General features: G+C 33.5%; 1 protein-coding gene across 1 annotated transcript in view; it reads right to left on the bottom strand.

Moving 5' to 3' along the window:
- LOC134848640 (TRAF3-interacting protein 1-like) overlaps positions 1 to 20,262 on the bottom strand; it is a 52,667-nt gene that overhangs the window by 28,359 nt on the left and 4,046 nt on the right. The gene's annotated exons all lie outside the window — the stretch shown is intronic.

The following is a 20,262-nucleotide window of genomic DNA, read 5'->3' as shown; positions in this document are numbered from 1 at the left end:
AAGGCTCTCAAATCCTTAAAGGATTTTTCAACAAAAACACTGAAAATACTTTGAAAATCAAGTTTTGTCTTGACACAAACAATCCGGTTTGTTTCAATTTTTGAAAAAATTGACGGATTATTTGAGTTGGGTGAATTTTTTTCTCTCAATAAATTTCACTCTTACATAGATTACTACGTTCATCGACTCCTAAAAGACCTGAAAGATTTTTTAAACAAATGTGTTTAAAAAGTAAGTTTTGTCATGACACAAACAATCGTGTTTTGATTAGGTAAAATTTTTTCTCCAAAAAATTCATAATTACAAAGATTACTACGTTCATTGACTCTTAAAAATTTATCGCAACCTATACAAGAGTCTGAGCAACAACTTTTATCGACTATTAAAAAAATCATCACAACACATATAAGATTCTGAACTACGTTCAACGACTCTTAAAAACATTTTAAGGGGGTACCTTCGGTACCATTCAGGGGCGGATTAAGGGGGGCGGTGAAGGTTTTGTTCGCTCGGAAATCTGAAAGTCCAAATAAGATTTTGTTTTTCGTGACTTCTCCGCTTTCGTAATTGGAGAGCGCAATTGGCCTACTTTTTCCAGTAAATGTTGAATTGAACTCAAAAAATCTTACCTAACTATAGCTAGGTGCAGTAGCGGATTTAAAGAGGCGGGGGCTTACCCCCCCCCCCCCTCAGGGATTTGAACCCCTGCCGACCCAAAGGGTCCCTTTTGTACAATTTTGATATATCCATTTTTGGCGATGGATCCTAAGAATTTTCTAACGGCGCCTTTGGCGCCAATATATACTAATTTTGAGGGGTGAAAACTGCGCCACTAAAAATTGTGCCACAATTTTTCAAAATTTTGCCTGCGCCGCAAAAAAATTGGCCAAAATAGGGCTTTTTTAATGCTTTGGGAGAGCTCGGACAATCACTTTGGTCGACCTAAAAAAGTTTGACAAATGTTTGAACTTTTTTTGAAAATCCGCCCCCCCCTTCCATGAGAAAATCCTAGATTCCCTCATGGTACCATTATATAAATGTTTAAAGGATGCGCGCGTATTGACAATTGCAATTATTGGGCCAAGTCTACTAAAAATGCTGAAGACGTTATAGTATTCCAAAGTTTCCCGAGCAAGTTACTGCTCAAAAAGTTTCGGCAGCAAAACAATCGACTTGCAGGTAATCGTCATTAAATTCTTTTCAACAGATCCCATATGTATTACTACAAGCCAAAAAACGCAAATGTCACTAACGACTTTTAGCGGGGTTAACAGTGGCTCAAAAATACATCCTTCTCAATTGATCTAAGCCTGTGTGTGCTCTTACACACCAGCGATGTGTTGTTGTACGGTCGCATACTTTTGCTTGAAATTATTCTAAAAAGTTTACAAGCAAAAAATTCAAAAAGCCCCCTGGTTGGGGTCAAACTTTCAACTTACGTATTGGAACCTGATCTAAACTACATTTTATGATTGGATAAATTAGATATTTTACCACTGTAAAGTATTTAATATTAACCAATCATGATCCATCTAACTAACAACCCACTTATTTGTAAGTGCTGAAATTACTTGTAATTTCAGCACCAGAGAGATTTGAATTTAACTTAGAAATTAGTTGACTCTCCAAGAAGACTTCAGCAACCGCAATAAACCAGTATACCCTAGATCTATTGAGCCTAGCAGAAACTAGTTAAACAACCTGAGACTAGATAGTATAAGAGTAAGATTAGGATTGGTATTAGACTAAGAAGTTGCACGAATCTATCCGGCCGAAAATAAGATAGCGTGACGAGCAGACGGTGTACCCTATCCGAAATTACTCTATGAGTTATACACCTCGGTCCTAACTCATCTGGTGCGACCATAAGTCTCGAACAAGACCTAAATAGCTTAGAATTAACCAATAATAGATTAGAAATTAGACAAAACATTTACAAAATGTTATACGACAATAATTTAATCGAAATGTCTCTACGACTCAATAGATCAGAGCCAATATTCCGAACGATAACAGAACTACCCGGAATTGGAAGAAGACCTCGAACCAGAGACGACATACGACAAAGTAGAAACTTACCATATAGTTATATGATAGTTCGGCAAAAGCCAACACAAACTTTTGTATTTAGAATACTACTAGCAATGAATTTAGATTTTCATTTGCAAACATAAAATCTTGAAGTCAATCTTCAAAATCATTTCAGGCGCTAAACAAAAATTATTAATATACAATAACGATTGATAAAAAGATCTCAGATCGTTTTCCTAAATTCTGCAGTAATATACAAAACATGTTTGAAAAATATTTATTGAAAAATCAAAATAAAAATTAGTAGCATGACAATAAATGGTTAGTAATTATAAATCATCCTGTTGTTCCAGCTTCATCACCTAAACATAACAGCATTCATAAGCCCACTTATATCATAAAAACACTAAATCTTTTCTCTACACAAATTTAAATCATTATTAAAACTTAAATTCACTTAATTTTAAAATCAGATCATCAAGGCTTATCCTTGGATCTTAAATCATTTTCTACTTAATTAAATTTAAAACTTGATCATCAAGGCCTATCCTTGGATCAAAAAGAACAACTTTGTTCTCCCCCACCCACTTAACTAGTGTCTAACGACCTCAAAAGTCGATTCACTATCCAACCCTTTCTAAAAACCCAGGACTAATAGAAATTTTTAAACAAACTAATCATTCAAATTAGGATAAACAGTGAAGAACTTCGGTTATTCATCCTTCACTTGACCCCCCCTCTTACCAGACCCAGGATAAATCTTAGACTTAGTAAGTTTTAAAAAAGTATCTAACGAACTACTCGCGTTCTAATTATACCTGAACCTTGTGGATCGATTTACTATTCTCCAACCCTTGAACACAATCACTACCCTTAAGTAAGATTAAGTAAGTTAACACCTTAGCTTATACTAGCCACGAGAAACTATAAAATCATTCTTCGGAATCGATATACTTTTCTCCCCAACCCTGAACAAATAGACCCAGGTTAGGCTAACCAAAAAATCGTAAGGACTAACAGTCTAAGAAATAGAAATCATTTAACAACCTTTTGCATCCGTCATCATAAACCTTATGTCATTTAAAAACCTAGGAAATAAACAAACAATCGTTTTACACAATTGTGAAATAGATAACAAAAAATACGATCTTGTAATCACACCACACACACAAACAGTTTGATATATCAGAACAAAACGACAAACACTAAAAAGAAAAATAATAACCAAACAAAGACAAATTACACGAAAAAGATTTTCCAAAAACCGCAACGCATTTTCAGAATCAGAAACCAGCAGTTTAGACGAACTTTATAAATTAAAGGAATCTATAGATAAAAATTGCCCCATTCACGATCAATTATAATTTTCCGACTCAGAAACAACTTCAAATTCATCAAAAAGAGGAAAAAGAAGAATAAAAAAGCAATATAAACACAAACCAGTACATTTATACAATTGGAACCAACCAATTAGACACATTGATAATTACATATTAACAGTCATCAAACGAAAAAATGAGCTCAACACACACCCCAGGTGAAGAAAGTCCAGATGATGATGATATCTTCCCCTTTATCGTAGATGCAACCACTGATAGAGGACAGCATATATTTTGCAAAAATTTACTCTTAAATTTGTTTGAACCCGGAATCAGTCCATGTAAAACAGAGTTCCCAGATGTAAAAATCAAAAGACAAATTATCAATCACTATTTGAAAGATATATGTAACTTAACACAACAATACGGAATCTACTCCATAGAATTCAACTCACCAAACCAGAATCACAGCAAATATGTAATTCAAACAGACGACCTTGATTTAGAATTCTCAAAAGTATTCTCAGAATATATAAAAAGCATCCAATATCATAACTCACAAAGAGCAAACTCCATATTCACCAATGAAGTTTTTGCGATAATATATAGTTATATCTCGATATTAGAAAACGAAATCCAGATACCAAATGTCTCACCGACAGAAACATCTAAACATATAAGAGTACGACATGAAATCACACTACTCTCTAGTTTTCTAAATATAATTAAAGAAAATTTCACGAAAGATGAAGTTTCCCAACATACAAAACACGACTTACAAAAAATTTTGGCATGGTTCATAATAGATTATTTCACACATAATATTGATTTAATTTCACAAGCAAGAAAAAATTTTAGACCCCAAAACTCAAACGATGATACTGCCATCACAGAACAATCAGACTATGTTTGGGACCCCGAATGGTCTCATCCCGCATTCATAAACTTCCCACAATCAATCTCAAGTCAAGCAATAAGTACGATATCTTATGTAAGAGATTATGTAAGAGTAATACCATTAACCATTGATGCAACACCATTAAACTATAATACATTTTTACCTGATATGCAAAATAATAGTTTAAACTCCACAGTCATACACAATGAAAACCTCAATGGAACTAGAAATCTCACTCAACAAGATATCCAGACACCATCACACTTCATAAATGAAGAAATCGTACACACAACAACTACACAACAAAGTATTTCACCAATACGCCCAAACTTAACAACACCAAGAAATACAAACCTTTCACAAACACAGGTAACCTTACAATCAACCGTTAAACCTTCGGTTGCCCCAAAATATTCACACATGGATTACCAAACATACAGACCCATGACAATACCGCCAAAAACACGCAAAACGTTCACTAGAAACAATTTTACAGACCATAATTATAATTACACACATCCATCAAAAACAAATTATCAACCACGAAAAAATTTTAGTAATTATACAAGATCTCGAAACTGGGATAACCCAATAGCACAAACAAATTCAGTAAATTTTCAAACAAATTTACATCCTTCACAGGATCGTAGTGAAAACTATCCATTTTTTCAACAAAATAAAAATAAAAAACAAACATCTTATCAAATGGATTACTTATCCTCAGATGATGATTTTTTACAACCAGATATATTTGCACCCTATAATCAAGAATATCGTGGACAAGGAATACAGAAACCACATACATATCATAGAATTTTTTCTCCACAACCAATAGATACACAAAATCAACAACCAATTCAGCAACAAAACCCAATTAATACACAATCTTTTCAACCAATTCAGCAACAAAACCCAATGATTACACAGTCGTATCAACCAACACAAATGCAAAATGAAATACCACTCCCATATTATCTTCAACAACACAAAATAACAAGAAATCAACTTTCAAATTTTTCTCAAATGCCAAATGCAGCAGAATCATTACAAATGACAATGAATCCATACCTTATGGGTGGATCATCAATAACATCAAACAAACCTTTAATGGTATTTATAGGAACAGACCCTGAATATTCTGTAGAAGATTATTTAAATGCAGTAACAGCAAATTTGATTTTAAATATAGGACCTGAACCAATTAATACGCCACTACATCAAAACTGGATACATCGACGCACAGCGTTGATACTAACAACTTTAGACGGCGCCGCCCAAAAATGGTTTTCAGTATTGCCTATAGAAATAAAATCAAATTGGAAAAGGTTTACACAAGAATTTTCAGAAATGTTTGACTCCGAAAGAAACAAACAACAACAAAGAGTTTTATGTAATGAAATTCGCAGATTACCAAATGAAACCATCAAGCAATTAGCAGTACGCATCGAAACACTAGTTCGAAAAGCATATTCATTAAATACACACGACTATAAAAACACAAAGATGACAGAAATCTTAATGATGACCTTAACACCGCAATTAAGAAAAATAGCAATAAAAAAGAGAGCATCCCATCCTTCTTCAATTCGAGAACCCGATTTAGATTTTCGAAAACTAGTAGACAAACTAGAACAAGCAGAAATCACAATGAAACTCGAAGAAACAGAAAATCTGAAATTACAATATGTTAACCGAATCGAAACAAATACCACAAGTATCAACAATATACAGGAATCAGATACAGACCTCGTTGACAAAATCACTGAAATACTCAATATTTACGAAAAACACCCAAACTTTAAAGGCAAACCATCTTTCAAAAAATGGTGTAATTATTGCCGACGATACGGACATAGTATTTCTGAATGTAGACAAAAACAGCAAGACAATCAAAATAAACCTCAAAAATATAAAGAACCAAATAAATCATTCTATCAATACATGAAAAAAGATCAAAATCTACCAAACAAAACTGTGTACAGCAACAACAGTTCAGGAAAACCACTCCCGAACAATACAAATTATACAAGAAATCAATCACCATATAACTCAAGTTATAGAGGAAGATCACCAGAACGAAGAAATACGCAAAATTCATCACAAAATCACTACAATAGACCAAATAGTCAAAATAACTACTCCAGATCAAATTCAAATACAACACAATTTGTTTCTAGATCTAATTCCCAATCAAGAAATAATTACTATCCAAACAATCAATCACGAAATTCATCATACAATAGGAATAGAAACTACTCCAATAATCGGAATAGAAGTTATTCAAACAACCGAAACCAGAATTACCCGAATAATCTATCAAGGAATAACTCATATAATAGATCGAACTATAACAGACCAAACAATAATTACCAAAACAGATCACGAAATAATTCACAAAATCGACATTCAAGTTATAATAATCGTTATAGAAATTATTCCCAATCACCACACAGGAATAATAACCATTATAATAATTCTAATAATCGCCATAGAAGTAGTACACCTAAACATCAAAGGAATATAAATCAAGTACAATCAAATCCAGAAACAACATCAGACCCTCCAGGTATTGACGGCACAGTAAATGATATGTTACAACTCAATCAAATAAAATGTGAATCATCAGACTCAGAAAGTGAAACAGAAAACACTATCTCCATCAATATGATAGCAGTCGAAAATGACTATGAACCTATTATATATGAACAACCATTTCCATCACACATATATGAAAATCAATCAGAACTCCTTCACAATTATTATATTGAACCCATCCATTCCACACCGACGACGCAAAAAACTAATGAAATTAACACTACAAATCAACCCAATGAGAATGACAAGACAAAATGCTTAAATACAAATCACATCTATCAAAACATACAAAAAGAATAACCCAAAGAAAAAATTTGGACAATACCATTTCTTTTAGAAAGTCCAAGAAGCAAAGAATTTCAACCACCAGATCTTGAAATTGATTTTCTAATTGATTCAGGAGCAGAATCAAATATAATAAACATTCCCACATGGAATGAAATAAAAACCTTACACCCAAAGCTAACACCTCTTGAAACCTCCAGTAAACTAGCAACAGCACAAGGATCAACATTGGTAAACTATGGAAAAATTCAATTATTTCTTCTCCCCACAAGAACAATGGAGCAAAATAAAATTTTAACTAAACCATTTAAACAAATATTCCATATCACTGATATTAAACACAATATCATTGGAATACCATTTATCTCTAAATATATACCAACAATCAACATATTAAACAGTAAAATACTAATCAAAGATAAATACACAAAAGCAAAAGACACATCCCTAACATTTTTTCAAAGATTAAACAAACAACCACCATTCTTTTCAAAATTTTATCCAATATATAACCAACAAAGAAAACACCTGAAACCACTATCAGGAAACATATATAATTTTTCAATAAAACAAGTTCACCAATATGATAAAAAACAAAACAAACAACAACTCTATATGTCAGATTTTGAATTCAAACCTATCCATAAGTTTTTCAAAATCACAATTTCATTCAGATATTATTTCTCTACATGTATACAACAATACACCCTATCAAGTAACACTACCTTTAGGACTTTTAGGCTATTGCGAAACCAACGCTACAATATCACCAATATACGAAAAAGCATATCGCGTAAATAATATACTCCAATTATTAGATATTTGTCAATCCACAATTCTTAATGGAGAATTATCCACAAAAAATATAATAAGTAACGAAAAAAGAAATACGGATTATTTCACAAAAACCCCATATTTCAAACCGACATTCAACATAAATAACTACACTGAGAATCAACAGAAATTTTTAACAATGTTTAATTTCCAACATTCACAAATAACACAAGACGAATTTGAAAAATTAGCCAAACAGCTAATTAAATATTCATCAGTCTATGCAACATCCAAATTTGATGTTGGCAAAATCAGCTCATCACTACATCTCCCATTAAAACCAGACGCAGTTTTCAAAAAACAAAGAGCAAGTAAAGTACCAATTCATTTACACGATAAAGTAAACAGATTACTTGATATTTTAGAACAATACAATATAATCTCACCAGTAAATAAAGAAGAACAACCAAAAGGTAACAAATTTATCAACCCTGTTATCATTCTAGCCAAAGGAGAATCATTAAAAATCGTTCTCGACGCTAGATACCTCAACTCACTCATAGATGAATCAAAGTGTAATTGGCCTATTGAACCAATACAAGTTATTTTAACAAAAATAAACGGAAAATACTTTACAACCGCAGATATGAATAGTGCATACAATCAAATGCCATTAGATGAACAATCGCGACGTTTAACACAATTTGTTATTGGAAACCAACAGTATGAATTCAACCGCTTATTCTATGGAATATCCATAGGACCAGCAGCATTTTCAGCTTATATGAGCAAAATTTTTCGACCACTAATACTCAAGAAAAACGCAATCACCTATTTAGACGATGTTTTTATGCAATCACAGACTAAAGAAGAAATGTTCAATGTTTTAGAACAATATCACCAAATACTTCAGAACGAAAATCTGAAGGCCGCCCCCGATAAACCACACTTCTTTTTGACAAGAGTAAAACTCTTAGGACATAATATAGAAAGAAAAACAATCACCCCATTAAAATCACGCATTGATGCTATTCAAAAACTCCAACCACCAACAAACAAAAAGAAAATCCAAGAATTCCTTGGAATGTTGAATTTTTTAAGTAAATATGTCTATAAAATGCAATTATACCTAAGACCATTTTATAATATACTTAGACAACAAAATAATTTTGAATGGAACACAGAACATCAAGCACGTTTTGAAGAAATTAAAAAACTTCTAACTGAACAAATTTCAAACACAATTCCAGATTCAAATCAACCATTTTATGCAATGTGCGATGCTTCGAACTTTGGCATCGGCGCAGCGTTATTACAATCACATAGTGGTACAAACAAAATGAACCTTATATCAGCAAACTCTCGATTATTCACTCAAGCAGAGCTAAGACTCTCAACCCTAATGAGAGAATGTACAGCCATAATCTATACACTTACAGAATATGAATTTCTGATACTTGGATCAAAACATCCAACAGTTCTATTCACAGATCACAAACCAATCATTTTTCTCTTTACACAAAAATCTAATCCAAATCACCGAGTTTATAGATTTCAACTAATTCTAATGAAATTCCCAAACTTACATATAGTTTGGACAGCAGGAAAGAATCTTGCATTACCAGACACATTAAGTCGAAATACGCCACCTGAATTACTTACACGTAAAACCACAGTTGAAATACCCAAAAATATAAAATTCTACCTTGCAAAAAACGAAACATCAACCCGACTAGAATGCAAATATGCAGTAAAAACTGACGTTGAACAATCACAGATAAACAATCTACAACACTTCCCACTTTATTTAGATTGTCAAAATAATCACTATGAATTTGACCTACTTGGAACATCAATTTTTAAACCAATCCCATATTCACAATGGATAAAAAATAACACCCAACAAAAAAGAGTAAAACAACACTCGCATAAAAAAGACCTTTTTCCACTAATTGAAAAAGAAAACCTAACTGATAAAATAATTTTATCAGGACCACAAACAATCGATTCAAAACACACAATAAATCAAGTTTTTGATCTCCATGACCCACTTGATACAATACCCTTATCTAAATTAGAAATTGAAAACATATTTCTCCCCCCAACAGAAACAATTACAATTTCAACACTGAAACAATATCAGAATCTTGACCCGGTAATTCGACAACTAAAATCATGGCACAAATATAAAACTAAACCCGTCAAGGCAGATACAACTATTTTAGGAAATAAAACACTCCTCCGATATTTTCGAAAATTCAATAATACAACAATTAACGAAAACACAGACCTTCTAGAATACAAATTAAATGAATCTACAGTTCCCTGTCTCCCTCTAAGTATGATTCTCATAGCTTTTAATATTTCACATACACAAAATATTAAAGGACACTCTGGATCAGAGAAAACATATTCAAATTTCATACAAAACTTTTATTTCCCAAATGCACCAATTTGGATAAAAGTACTATGCAATGATTGTATAGTATGTCAACTAAATAAACCTTATCCAAATCAAAAACAAATAGCACAAAAACAAGACTTTAAAGGACAAAGTTTGTACTTTAAACACCGTATCTCCTTTGATACAAAAGGACCAATTTCACCCTCAGCCGAAGGAAACTCCTACATTATGGTAATTGTTGACGCGTTTACACATTATGTAGCACTTAACCCAGTACCACATTGTAACGCTTATTATGCTTACACAACACTCTATGAACACTGGATAGCCAAATTCGGACAACCAGAAATTTTAGTTACAGACAACGGTACAGAATTCATAAATAATGAAATCATCACACTATGTCATCTATATAACATCAAACACAAACCACGTACATCTCACGCACCTTGGACAAACGGCTTAGTCGAAGGTATGAACCGTTCATTACAAGAATATCTCAGATGTATCATCAATGGAAATGATACAAGATACACCGAATGGTCAGCAGATGTAAAATTATTTCCCTTAGCATATAATTCACAAATTACGACAACTCTAGGAATGTCACTATATGAAATGGTTTTTAACCAAAAGCCACGCAAACCAATAATGTTTACAGCAAACTCTCATAAAAACGCACAAGGTTATTGTCAACCAAATAAAGACTCAATATGTTATAACCTACCTTTACATACACACGATGAAGATCATTTTCATCACCCACAAATTCTTAAATTAGCCTCCGGTACACACACCGAATGGATTTTAAACAGAGATAAAAAACACAATGAAATTTACCAAAAAGTAACAAAAAAGTTGTTACAAAGACAAAACATTAATGAACAAATAAATTCACGCTTTACACCAGCCTCCGATTTAAAAATTGGAACATTTGTTTTAATACCCAATTTTATTACTCAAAAAGGAATTTCAAAAAAATTACAACCCCTTCGTAAAGGACCATACCAAATAATTGCAAAACCCACTGATGTCACATATAAAATCACCGACTCAGACAAAAAAGAAATCGTTCAACACCGAAATAACCTATTACCTTATTATCCAAAAGAATACGCACTCCGCGAACTAACTCAATTATATTCTTTTACAGGTTTACAAGTTATTCAAAATGACCCACATACGGAAAACACAACAAAGGAAGAAAAAGATTTTTACCTCAAAAACCAAATAACAAAATCAACCACCACAAAAAACAATACAAAAAATCTAGATCAAAATACATCTCAAAAAGAAAGAAAAAATAGAAAAATGACAGAACAAATAATACCCCAAGAACAAATTGACAAATCAGAACATAGAGGGTCTTCACGACTTAGAAACCAACCACGTAAAAATTATAAATTATTCATCCCACAATCTAAAATATTAAAGAAAGTCGAATTTCAAAAACAACTTTAATTTTGTATTTCACAATCTTAGACCTTTGAAACATTTTGAATTTTCATTTTTCAAAATAACATGCTGACAAACACGCAGCGATTCTAGTTCATAATTAGCCAATAGGATTCATCCAATCCGTCACCTTCTCTAACTCTAACACAAACCAACTAGACGAACGATATTAAACTCCAGGCATATCTATAACTATAACTTTACGACCTCCAGGTCAAAAATAAGCAAACCACTCCAACTTGACAACTAAAATAAATATCACCATAATATCATAACCCTCCCTTATCTAATAAACCAAAGATCAACAATATTTCCCCAACTCAGACCTCAAATATCCCCCAAACAAATATGTTAAATTAGCCTAAAGAAAAAGAACGACCATTTTAATTAGCCTCAAGTATAAAAATCTCAAAAATACCCCAGATCATTTGACAAATGAAGATAAAGACAAAGAAGACCTCCCGATCACCATAAAAATTGCCCCCAACAATTTTTTACAAAAATCAACCCACTTGTCAAAAAACTAATAAATAATCCGACCACACCTGAAAATTGCCCCAAACAACAAAAAATATTCGATCAAGAAGTCATTTCTTAAATGCTCTTCTATCAAACAGTCACTAAAATTATCACAAACCTCAAACAATTTTTTACGATACTTGAAACTTTCGTAATATTTCTTTTTGATATCCTTGAATCTTTTCTAATAATCTTAATCATTTTTTTAAATATTTTTTAAATTTTCTACACTATATTCGAACTATTTCTCCAACTTTCAAAAACCCTTGATTATATCCACAGGTACGATTCATACAACTTGTCTAAATGATACGAACTATTTTCAGTAGAACTGATATTTTTCTACTATTTGTAATTTTCATAACATTTTTATCATCCCTCATTTTGACCATATGCAAATGTATAAAGAAAGCAATCCTCACATTTGCCCTAGCAACAATCCTTCTAATTCTTTTTTTAGAAGAATACTATAATAAACATAAACTTTTTCACTAAAAGAATAGACCAAAAAAGCTATCAAAAATTGCTACCCAACAATCACATAGTCAGTCTTCACCGACATCATCCCAAGAAAACCCGACACCACTTTCAACTACCCAAAATCCCCAAACATCTACACGAATTTCTTTTCAAGATAACCCATATACCTTTGAAGAACGACACGCTCGCTTATCAGAACCACTAGAACCAGTTCAACGACAGGCACCTCTGAGTGAACCAACATATAACTTGTACCCAACAATACCACAACAATTAAGTAGAATACGAAATATTAGTCAAAACCAAAATACAATTGAAATAAATAGACAAATTATACATCCACGACGAAATAGAAATTTTCAAACCCCCCGAGTTCATTTTGATATACCCCAATCCCCATCACCAAGTACTCCAGAAAACCCCATTGGTATATTACCAGAAACCCCTACGCTTCTTTCACAACGTAGCACCTCAAGCCTACCATCGGATTACTTAGGTTCAACACCAACATCTGAACAAATACGTGAAAATCCTTTTAACCCCCCAAACCAAGCATCACGACTACCATATTGGACAACACATTCATTCACACAAGGTGAACTAAATTTAGTAAATGATCCAATAGATATTTCTACGGATACAATAACATCCTCATCACTACCAGAAACATTATCACTACCATCAACACCATCAATAAGCCAGATTTCACCACCACCTTTTAACTTAAATTTCCCAAATAACCTCGACGCTAGATATCGAGAACGATCATCAACAAATATTCCTTTAAGACTAGATTGGAATACATTTACAGCACCTCCACCATTATTTGGACAACATCTAGAAAGTAATCGCCTTCACAACTGGGCATTTAATAGACTACAAAATAGACAAGACATTCACGAAGACATTCGTGCTCATAACATCCAAATACTCCAACAGAATAGTCTACAATTAAAATTTGAAATCACGGTTAAATTAAACAACATTACTCAACATCCCTATCCATTAAATCCACCAAATATAACAGCTCAATCCCTACCACCACCATTTATAACAACTGAAGTAATATACAAATACGACAGATATACCAAAAAGACAATTGGTTACATCACATTTTATAACCCATACTCAGGATTGTCATACACATGTATATTCTAAAAATTTTAATTTTTCTCCAACTCCTTTTTCTAATAACCTCAAATCAAAACATAAACCCTTCCCCCCGCACAGGACCACAAGATTTATTAGTAACACATTACGATTGTGAAGAAAACGAACAAAAAACACTACACAAGTATGCAATAAATCAAGTATCACAATGCGAAACAGAACCCCAAGCCATAGAAACTACAAATGTAATCGCAACACTTTACTCAAAAGCCCGAGCAACAACAGTTATAGGATATAAATTCACAGCAACATTTTCTGAAAAGAAAGTACATTGTTCACAAGTCTCAAACGGAAATAAAAACCGACTTGACCATGAATCATTCTACCAGAGTAATATAGAACGACTTTTACATCTCAATCCCGAAGATTGTAAAAACGAGTTACTCCGACTAAACATCACAAAAAATAAAAACACAGATAGAAAGTTAGTATATTTCCAAGTTTTTTCAGATTCTGTACATCAAGCAGAACTTGAAAGATATCAAGGACATATAAAATTAGATGAAAAGTACCCATATAACGGCGCACACGGACGATTAACTTATGATATACACGATAAACACTGGATACCAAATAATGTTTTTCGATTGGAAAATACAACTCGAAAAAATTCAACTCACACGAGATTTATCAGACAACACAATGATCTATCAAGGAATTAGATTACCTTGTAAAAACGACCAAGGCTATTGTGACCCTACAACAAGAACACAAGCAACAATTGTTTGGTTCCCCGAAGACACATGTACAACATTTCAAGTAGCAAAAATACACGCTCGTATGATAAAATTTCACGAAAAATATTTTATACAATCAATACCATATGAACAAGTAAATCCATTACGAAAAATAAGTTCTAATTTTAGAAACATTCATAATATAGAAAATAAATTAACACGTTTTCAATTATATCAAGAAACAGAACTTGCATGTAAATATAAAAACCCACTTTACAAAACACAATACTCCGAAATATTAGTTGAATACGAAAAAGGATTCGACATGACCACTGGAAAAATAAAAGTCGACCCATACGCCACAAGTCATCCTCAAAATGAAGGAACATCATACATACCAGTTCATTTTCAAAAAAATACAGGTCAACCTGGTGGACATTTAAAGCCCCAAGACGATCAAAGCACACGTTTACAAGAACTATCACTCATGAATAGTACATATTTCGGTAATATCCACTATGATATTCACTTAGATATGAAACTAGACTACACGATTAGCCGAATTTTTCAAGAAATGTCACTCTCTGAATTAGAAACACTACACCAACTATGCGAATTAGAAAGAACACAAATATTACAATCACTTGCACTAGCAGTATTAAAAATACCCTACGCAGGATATTTACTATCAGGAAATAGATCAAATTTTTTAGACTATGAAGGAAACATTTTATGGTTTTATACTTGTACCACAAAAGATACACCACTATACATTTTTGAAGACAAACGTTGCTATAAAAGAATCCCTATCTTTTATAAGAATAAAGTACATTTCGTTGACACACTTTCACGAAGAACCTATTTCTGGGATACCGCAGTCCCATGTGGATCAGAAAATAGCCACAATGTAGTACAACTAAACCCTGATGAAGATAAATATTACCTTCTTACCCCATATCCCACATTAATGCAATCACTCAAAAAATTTTCACCAGAAAGCATTCGCGCTATCGCTCGAAACCCAAATATAGACTTACAATCAATAGGAATATACTCAAAATCAGATATTCAACATCACATTAGAACACAACAATTCCAAGAATTATTAACACAAATGGACACAATACAAAGACAATCAATTGACCAAAACTTACGCAAACTTGCCGAAACCGCAGGATTTGCAGACATCTATACGCAAGACTATAGCGGATATTTTAAAGACATTAAAGATTATATATATCTAAACGGTGAAAAATACCGTCCCCAAGATATATCACCTATCAATATTTTTAGCTTTGTTACACTCAAGAATGAAATTCTTGATTTTCTAGGATGGCCCTACTACATCTTAGAAAAACTGACTATTTTATACGCAATGTTTAACTTTATTGGATTTCTTTTTTCACTCTTAAAAGGAATCTATAACACATGTGCTATACACACACAAGTCAATAGACAAGCAAGTGTAGCACGCATACTATTTGCAGGATTTTTTGGAATTTTCTCATCATCAATCAAAAAAATACTTCTAGATGCACAAATAACAGAATACAATACAAAAATATCCACAAAACCAAACACATATGACGAAGAACATAATAATGTAGATACAACTCCTACAGCACCACAGATACCAACCCTACCACAAAACCATCCATTATCATAAGTTCCCCGAAATTTTCGAAACCTAGCAATCACAAATAATCCAAATTTCAGACCAAATACAACACAAAGCCCCATTCAACACATGACACATCATCCACAAAATGATAATACATATGAACAAATTATCAAACAACCTCATACCACCACTTTTCAGTCTCAAAATAATCATTTTTTTAGCCCACGATGAGCCGACAACTTGGATCCCTACACCGATCAAATTCCCACCCAACCAACCTCACTACTCCTATTACAATAATACCACTTTTTGCTTTCCCACCACCCGATTTCCCAACCAGTAATGTAACATCAGGCATGAATTCCGATACTAATTCACACATCTCAGTTTTATACTCCACATCACAACTCAATAACCCGAATATTGAAACCCCCGATGAATTTGCCGACTCTGAACCATCTCCATCCAATAATTTTCCCACCAACCCCTCAATTTTTTCCCAACCCCCTTTTCAACCAATGACACCAAATAACCCTGTCCCCACCAATTCTACACCCTCTTATGCTTCCCAAGTCACTCCAACCTATTCTTCATATCATTCAGACCGATCATCCAATTCTCCAGATACCCCCCAAATCTCCCCAGAACTAGATAATTTTATTACATTACAACAACAACCCTGCCACCTTGACACCCCCACCATAAACCAAATTTCATCCACAATAGATTCATCCAACCCTCCTACCCCTACACCCTCTTCAATTTATACCGAATCATTAGCACCATCATCCACATCTACTGAATCTTCACTCAGCACTAATAGAGCTTACCGCACTTTTAAAAGAAAATTCCCCAACCATCCTTTCCCAGCAAAACCAGGAATATATAAATCATCCAAAACACACTAACACAAAAGAATTTTTAGCTATCACCTTACCCTCATTTCCACAATACACCTTAAACACCCCTCACGACACTAACGAAACACGCAGCTTTGTAGACGAGTACGTTTTAATGCCTACTCTTTCTTGGACCTCATATTATCATTTTACTAATCCCCTTTGCTTACCTTTATCTAACACTCACATCGATATAGAACGAAATAAGGACATGCTATATCGACTCACTACACCACTAACACCTAGACAATTTACTTACATTGGATATAAAAAATCACTAAAAACACACACTGCACCCCGAGCTAATGAATATACACTAGAATATTACGATCATAACATCATCAGAGCTAACCAAGATCAATTCTTAGACGACGATCGCTTCGCTAACCCACAAATCAACGAGAAATTTTTCATTAAAACACCATATGTATTTACACTAAATATCTTCGATCGCAAGTTTGACCACATTATTTCAGAAGCACTAACAGACACACAAGCCTACGAAAGTTTTAAAGAACGCTTCCAAATATTTTCACTAACCTTTCATTTCCTTGCACCACATGAAAGAGATTTGCACTGCTCACACGATATTATGTTGCGCACTAAGCAAACACACACATATACATATTATCGTTTCATCCAAAATCACTTTGACCTACACACTCCCTCCAGACAACCACACCATCGTTTTCAATTCATCAATTCCAAATACACATCACCATTCTTTCTTAACTTCACATATTGCATTAAAGATACTAACCTTCATGGTATTCTTCGAAATTATGATCCCATAACCCAAATGTATATCTTCTGCCCCATCACCAAGACCCTCAACGCCGAAGAATCCCGACCCTTCCTTATCCCACACGAATTTGTACAACCTATAGAAATCCCCATTTTAGAATTCATCCACAACACTAAATTCAATCACAAATTATATAATCTAATCCAAAACACACCTTACGAGTTTGCAGTTGGCACTGAAGAACTAACCACCATTAAAGCACTTCAATTGCTTTGGCCACTGCTTCAAACTAAAAATATCATCCGCATCTTAGCTAAATTACTAACAACTTCAGATCTCATCCACGACATCTTCCCCCACGGTTTCTTCCCCGACGACTAACAGGTAAGTATGAACTATACATATTATTAACTAGTTATTAAAATTAGAAACTAACCATTCTTTATTCATGTCTTCTTTAGAATTTTAGCCTTCATCCAACGATCATCTGAAAAATTCACAAAAGAAAAATAAAAAATAGCAAACTTCTTCAAACACTGTTTAAAACTCTATAAAATTTTTGCACCAACAATTAAATAAATATAATACCAATGCAGTAATTTAATTTATAAATTTTTCCCCCACAAGCAGTAAATCTAATTATGATGAAAATTTGTAACTTAATCTTTCCCAATAAATAGCAGTAAAATTAAAAATTCTATGTAGTAAATTGATAAAACAAAAATGCAGTACTAACCTTTTGATATTTCCATGCATTCACACAGAAATTCTATCCACACTCGCACAGCTCGCCCACGAAGAATTGTTTAAAATAATGAATTTCAGTTTAAAGCTTTCACACTCAACAACTCTAACACAAGATAACACGTTTCAAACTTTCCTTTAACCCGGTTGGAAAGGAATTATACACTAAACAACACTAACCAACGCAGCTTACTAAACACCACAAACCATAGAATAACAGCATGACTAAGAAAAGGAAACCAACGGTACCCAAACCGGATTAACCCAGTTTAAAACTGGATACTTTATTCTTTTGAAGACTATTATAAAGTCTAAGAGAGAAATAATAAAACACAAAAAAGTCGAAAGACAAACCCATACCACAAACAATTTGATTTTTGAAAAAAAGGACACAACCAACAAAACATAAGAAAAACCACAACAAACCCAACATAAAACGTTGTCACATAACAGGACCTCTCGCAAAAACCGCATGCAATCATACTCCCACTCCTGGCCTAACCCACCAGGAAGGACGTCCTCAGCATGCTCTATAGCCGGCCTAACCCACCGCGCTACATCCACGCTTTGTGACACACACTTCTATTTTTAATAAGAGCTACTCAAGGGTGAGTAACTCTTCAAAACAACTGAACTAAAACAAAAGCTTTTGTGGAAACAACTAACTAAAATCATAATTAAAAAATATTAAACTAATAAAAGTTTTATAAAATGTAAATTACATTATGCAATACATAGATCAGAATACAACACCAAGGACGAACATCCAAAGACAAAACGACCCCACTACACTCGAAAAAGAATGGCCAACCACAATCAATATGCCGCCCACAATCACAACTCAAAGGATTTAGAGTACGACTTGACTTCGCAGAAAAGGACTTCATTGAACTAGACCAATGACCACCTCGATGTTCAAGTATACGTACAGATCCGAGTAACCAGGCATCCCCTCCACGCACAATCTCCACGCCATTCCCAGACAAGATCAAAACACAAAGAAGTTCTCATCAATGAAACAGAAAAACCTGACATAGCCAACCATTCTGAAATCAGATTTGAGTTTGTTGCGAAAACCCAGTCGTTGTCTTGAGAAGACACAACGATTGAATCTGGGACTTCTCTAATAAGAAAACCCAGAAGAAATAAGATGTTCGCCAAATATCAACGTCCATCATCCATCCTTTAAATTGCAGAAAGACTATTCTAAAAAACTCTGTAAAACCCGGATGGGTGGAACCTGATCTAAACTACATTTTATGATTGGATAAATTAGATATTTTACCACTGTAAAGTATTTAATATTAACCAATCATGATCCATCTAACTAACAACCCACTTATTTGTAAGTGCTGAAATTACTTGTAATTTCAGCACCAGAGAGATTTGAATTTAACTTAGAAATTAGTTGACTCTCCAAGAAGACTTCAGCAACCGCAATAAACCAGTATACCCTAGATTTATTGAGCCTAGCAGAGACTAGTTAAACAACCTGAGACTAGATAGTATAAGAGTAAGATTAGGATTGGTATTAGACTAAGAAGTTGCACGAATCTATCCGGCCGAAAATAAAATAGCGTGACGAGCAGACGGTGTACCCTATCCGAAATTACTCTATGAGTTATACACCTCGGTCCTAACTCAGT

Source organism: Symsagittifera roscoffensis, chromosome 6 (assembly GCF_963678635.1).
Source record: "Symsagittifera roscoffensis chromosome 6, txSymRosc1.1, whole genome shotgun sequence".
Taxonomy (NCBI): Eukaryota; Metazoa; Xenacoelomorpha; order Acoela; family Convolutidae; genus Symsagittifera; species Symsagittifera roscoffensis.
Note: the sequence above shows the minus strand (reverse complement) of the source record. Positions and strands in the feature narration are given on the sequence as shown.